We start from the raw sequence: 5,504 nt of genomic DNA, 5'->3' as shown, positions 1-5,504 counted from the left end.
AAGTCCTGTTTGAACACTGGTTGTCCCCGCCACCACTCTGGTGAGTCCCATATTTCCCAAGGCAAATCAAGAATGTCTCCCTCCCTGGTGGACCATCTACACACTGTTTCAGGAAACCTTGCTGAACACACTTAACAAATAATGTCCCAACTAAGTCTCAGGTGTTAAGGGAATCCCAGTCACTCTGGGGAGATTATTCACTCAGCAAAGCTACTCTGTTATTTTTACATCAGTCCACAACCTGCTGACATATCTATTCCTACAGTACCACCCCATCACAGTGATTGCACCTTTCTCATTCCTGAGTTCCACCCACATTGTCTCACTGGATGAGCCTCCGGGATGACCTTGAATTTGTGACATTCTGCCTGATCAGCAGCACAGCTCCCCCAGCCTCATTCACCTCCCTCTGGACTGTCTGAATCTGAATCCTGCCCTTCTCTGAATCACTGTGCCATGTACTAATCCAGGCTCTAAGTACGTCTGGATTAACTGTTCCACACCCGGCACTGACACAAACACACTTCAGCCCCTCGGTGCCACTGTGCTCATTAACTATGCAGTGGTGTACTGGGCAAATGCCATCAACACGGGTGATGCCATCTGAGAATAAACTGATTAGAAAGGCTGGCTCTGTTATAGGAGTCAAACTGGACACACTGGAGGCCGTGGTTGAACAAAGGATCCTACCGAAAATCCTGACAATTCTGGACAATGTTTCTCACCCTCTGCATGCCTCCTTGGCTGAACAGAGGAGCATCTTCAGTAACAGACTGAGACAACTGTGCTGCTCGGAGGAGCGCTGTATGAAGTCATCCTTACACTGGGCCATTAGGCTCTGTAATGAGTCAACCTGTAGCCGGGGAGGTGATGACACCCCCCATGTTAGACTGTTGGAGGTAACTTACTTTTTATTCCATCTCTTACTTATAATATTTGTTTATCTGTGCACTTGTAGTACTACTGACACAGTGTAATTTCCCATTTGGACTTACTTTCTGTGTTAATCCACATCCATCAATGCCACTACTGACCTTTCACTCTTCCCATCAGCTGTCCTGAAAGAGCCCAATGATCAATGTAACTAAAACCCTCCATCCTGCACCAGCTTGTGAGCCACACAAATAACTGTACCACCTTTTTATTTCTTCCTTCGCTAACAGGTCACACTGGGATTACCCCCGTCCCCATGACAGTGTTTCTGCTTAATTTGTCTCTTTTGTTAGAACCAATATGGACACGGCCTCTAGCTGCTCACCCTGCCCTTTCAGAATGGCCTGTACTTGTTCAGTTACATCCTTGGTCTTGGTACCAGGGAGGTAATGTACCATCCTGTGACTTATCTGTGACTTATACACTTATCTGTGACCCTGGCTAAAGAATCCCCCGTCACTGAGGCTCACCGAGAACGCAGAACAGTACAGCACAGGAACAGACCCTTCTTCCCATAATGTCTGTGCTGAACACGATGTCAAATGAAACTAAATCTCTTCAGCCTGTGTTTATCTAAGACCCTGACAAATGTCCTTATCATATCTGCTTCCAGCACTCCCCGTGGCAGCCCAAACCCAGCCCTCACCACTCTCAGTACGGAAACAGAAATCTTCCCTGCCCTGAAATTCACCTTTAAATTCTCACCTGGTGTTTTAAAGCTGTGCTTTCTCATATTTAATATTTCTACCCTGGGGAAGTGATTCTGACTGTCTACCTTGTCTACACCTCTCATAGTTGTATAAACTTCTGTCAGGTCTCCTCAGCCTCCGTCACTCCAGGGAAAACAGTCCCAGTCAGTCTGATCTTTCCTTGTAACTCAAGCCCCCAGTCCAGGTTCCATTCCTGTGAATCGTTTCTGCGTCTTTCCAGCTTAATCACATCCTTCCTCTCGTGGTGACCAGAACTGCTTAGGTTACTCCTGGTGTGGTGTAATTATTGATTTGTACAACTGTAATGTGATGTCCCAACTCCTCTCAGACCCTTTGCCGATGAAGGTAAGCATGTCGTGCACCTTCTTCACCACCTTGTCTACCTGTGTTGGCACTTTCAGGGAACTATTTACCTGCGCGTCAGGTTTATCTTTTCATCAACACTCCGCAGGACCCTGCCATTCACTGGGTATGTCCTACCTGCGTTAACTTCCGAAAATCCATCAATGTGCATTTGTCTGACACTGTAACAACACTGCCCTGTTTCTCTGCACTAATGCCCCAGCAATAAATGTCAATGACCCATTCACCTTTGAACTTTGGTCATATATGGTCTTATGAACCCCTCACTGCACCCGTCACTACTTTGTTGTTCAGGCAACACCTCAACCCCTCTCTGTTTCTCTCATTTACAATTTATCTCCCCATCATAGTCTGACTTCTGATTTCTCCTGCCACTTTACATGCCATCACGCTTTGCCACCTTAAACTCCATTTTCCAAATATTCTACTCACCGACTTCTTATCCTGTTGGAGAGATGAAATGTCCAATCACAACATGTCCCCCACCACATTCCCTGTTATTGACAACCATGGATTCCTCCCTCCTCCGGGTTAGTAAAATCAGTAATAAATCATTGGCAATCTATAACTGGTCGCTGGGATACTCCACAAGTTATATCATCCCAGTCTGAATCGGACCTGTTATTCTGTCTCAGTATGATAACCAGTCTTCAGTCAATATTAACACACTTCCTTCCCAGTACTGAGCTCTGGTCTTGTGCACCAGCCTTTTATGTGGCATCTTGGCAAATGGCTCCCGACAATCAAAAATCACCACTTCTCCAACTTCCCTTGTAAAGTCTCAAATCTCTGGTATGTTTGTCAAACATGACTTAACATTCAGTAGCCCAGGTTACAGGGACAAAAACCAGGTTCCAGATGGACAGGGTGGTGACGAGGCTTTTGGAACACTGGCCTTCAGTCAGGGCACCGAATATAGAAGCTGGGATGAAATGGTGCAGTTGTACAAAGGGGCCTGGGTTGCGTCAAAGATAACTATTTTTGTCAGGGTTGGGGAATCAAGAACTAGAGGGCATTGGTTTAAGATGAGATTTAATAGGAGCCTGAAGGCAACTTTTCCACACACAGGCTGGTCAGTGTATGGAGTGAGCTGCCGGGGGAGTGGTTGAGTCAGGTATATTAAAAAGGTACTTGGTCAGGTAGATGGGAAGGAAAGGTTTTGAAGAATATGGGATAAGGAGGAGGATAGCCTTGTTCTTAATGTGGTGGTGAGGGGGTTACTGACCACAAGCTCAGATGAAAACTTTGTTCAGCGTGGACCATTTGAGCTGAAGGGCTCGTTTCTGTGCTGTGTGAATCTGACTGTAAACCCTGTTGACTCAGTTCAATCACATTAAACTTTTCTAAATGACTTGTTATTTCTTCACAGATTATAGACTCCAGTAGCTGAAGTGAAGTTAACTGGACTACAGTCACCTGGTTTTTATCTTCCACCCTTCTTCAACAATGGATTTCAACTCCACTGGGACCTTTCTGTAACAGTGAGTTTTGACAGACTTCAGTGTCTCTACTTTCTCTCCAGACTTCAGTGCAGATCATTGGGACCTGGAAATGTTTGCTTTTAGTCCCATTAGTTTCTCCCTCCTGGGGACGGTTGTTACACATTACTGCAGAATATTGAAATGTCAGCAATCAGATATCTGTGGGATGTTTGCTGTGTCCCCGCTGTGAACACTAATTCCCTGTTGGTCCTATGCTCAGTGCAGGCTGGCAATCCTGTGACACCGCTGGTGCCTGACTCCATCGGTCTCTGCCGTTGCTCTGGGTTCATCAGCTCCTGCATGGACAACAGCTTGCTTTACGTATCGTACTACCCTGGTCTGCATATTGACTTCGACAGCCAGGGCGCAATATCCATGATCGTCCCTGACCAGCAGAGGGCCATCACCAACATGCCTGTCCACGGCCTCCTCTCCTGCTACGATGAGGCCAAATACAGGTTGGATGAGCTGCACCTCGTGTTTTCATTGTGTAGCCTCCAATCTTGATGGCATGAACATTGATTTATCCAAATTCCAGATATCACTACACTCTGTTTCCTTCACGCCCACTTCTTTCCCCCATTCTGATGCAATTTAATCCCTTCACCTCTCCTGACGCACCCTCATGACCTGCCCATCAACTCTCTCTGATTCTTTACCTCCTTCGTGTCATCCCAATTTCCGACATTCTCTCCTATTAGATTCCTTTCGCTTCATCCCTTTGCCTTTTCTGCCTGTCACCCAGCTCCTCACATCATCATCCCTCTACAAACCACACACCCCACTCACTTGTCCTCCCCCACCACCTTATCCTGGCTTTTGTCCCTTTCTGTCTCATCCCGATGAGGTTCTCAGCCCGAAATGTCAACTGTTTGCTGAGTTCCTGCAGTATTTTGTGCGTGTTTGCTTCAGTCTGTGTATTGATTAAGCTGATCAAACTGGTACAGTGTAAGAGGAATTTGTGGAGTGGTCAGAGACAGTTTCTTACAGCAGGATCTTACCCAGGAACAGGCCATTTCAGATGTAATCTGTGTAATGAGGTGGGATTAAAGAGAGATCTTGTGTTGAAGGATCCCTGAAGAAGTGATCACAATGAGGGAGAACTCCAGACCACAGATTGAGGGTGAATTCAGGGTCCAGGTTTCAGGTCAGGGTTTTCCTTCCACTAGATGAGCTGCCAAGCATGGTTGACGAGCCCATCTGCCCATAGCTGTTGGTTGTATAACATTAGTAAACCGATTTGCACCTTCCCCCGACACTAGAAACAGTTCCATTGGGCTTAGTCGCTAAGCCATAAGTTAAAATCAGGAGCTGGATTTGGCTGACAGAGGCAATTTGGGATCTTGTCCCATTATCAATCCACCACTGGTTAAGACAGCTGTAAGGCACCAATATGTCAGTATGTGAATGGGAAATGGAACTAGAATGCATTGCCACTGGCAGATTGTGGTTGTTGCAGCTCACAGAGCAAAGGTACTCGATGTAGTTTTACCCCAATCTGCTTCTGCTTAAATCTCTCATGACAATCAGTGCTCCTTTCTCATCTCTCTTTGATATTTCCTCTTTTGTGCTTTACCCCATCGGGAGGAACACCTGAGGATCTTGAGACCACTCCTCCCCGTGTCTTCTTTCCCTCCCCTTTCACCATCGCTGTCCCTACATGTAAAGTGCCTATGAAAAGTATTCATGCCCCTTGGAAGTTTTCATGTTTTATTGTTTTACGATTTTGAATCACAGTGGATTAAATTTGGCTTTTTTTAACTGATCAACAGAAAAAGACTCTTGTGTCAAAGTGAAAACAGATCTCTACAAAGTGCTCTAAATTAATTACAGATAGAAGTCACAAAATAATTGTCTGTATAAGTATTCACCTCCTTTAATATAACACACCAAATCATCACTGGTGCAGCCAATTGGTTTTAGGAGTTACATTTAAAGTTAAATGGAGATCACCATGTGCAGTCAAGCTGTTTCAATTGACTGTAGTAAAATACACGACTGTTGGGAGTCAGTATTC

At 45.5% G+C, this 5,504-nt stretch overlaps 1 long non-coding RNA gene across 1 annotated transcript; it reads left to right on the top strand.

Annotated features, from left to right (window-relative positions):
- The first annotated feature begins 665 nt into the window (after positions 1–665).
- LOC132383843 (uncharacterized) lies at positions 666–5,233 on the top strand. The gene is made up of 3 exons (XR_009508771.1): positions 666–899; positions 3,376–3,487; positions 3,708–5,233. It is a non-coding gene; the product is annotated as an uncharacterized LOC132383843 (long non-coding RNA).
- Positions 5,234–5,504: the final 271 nt, after the last annotated feature.

Source organism: Hypanus sabinus, chromosome 31 (assembly GCF_030144855.1).
Source record: "Hypanus sabinus isolate sHypSab1 chromosome 31, sHypSab1.hap1, whole genome shotgun sequence".
Taxonomy (NCBI): domain Eukaryota; kingdom Metazoa; phylum Chordata; class Chondrichthyes; order Myliobatiformes; family Dasyatidae; genus Hypanus; species Hypanus sabinus.
The sequence above is the reverse complement of the archived record's forward strand: the minus strand, read 5'-3'. Positions and strand labels throughout refer to the sequence as shown.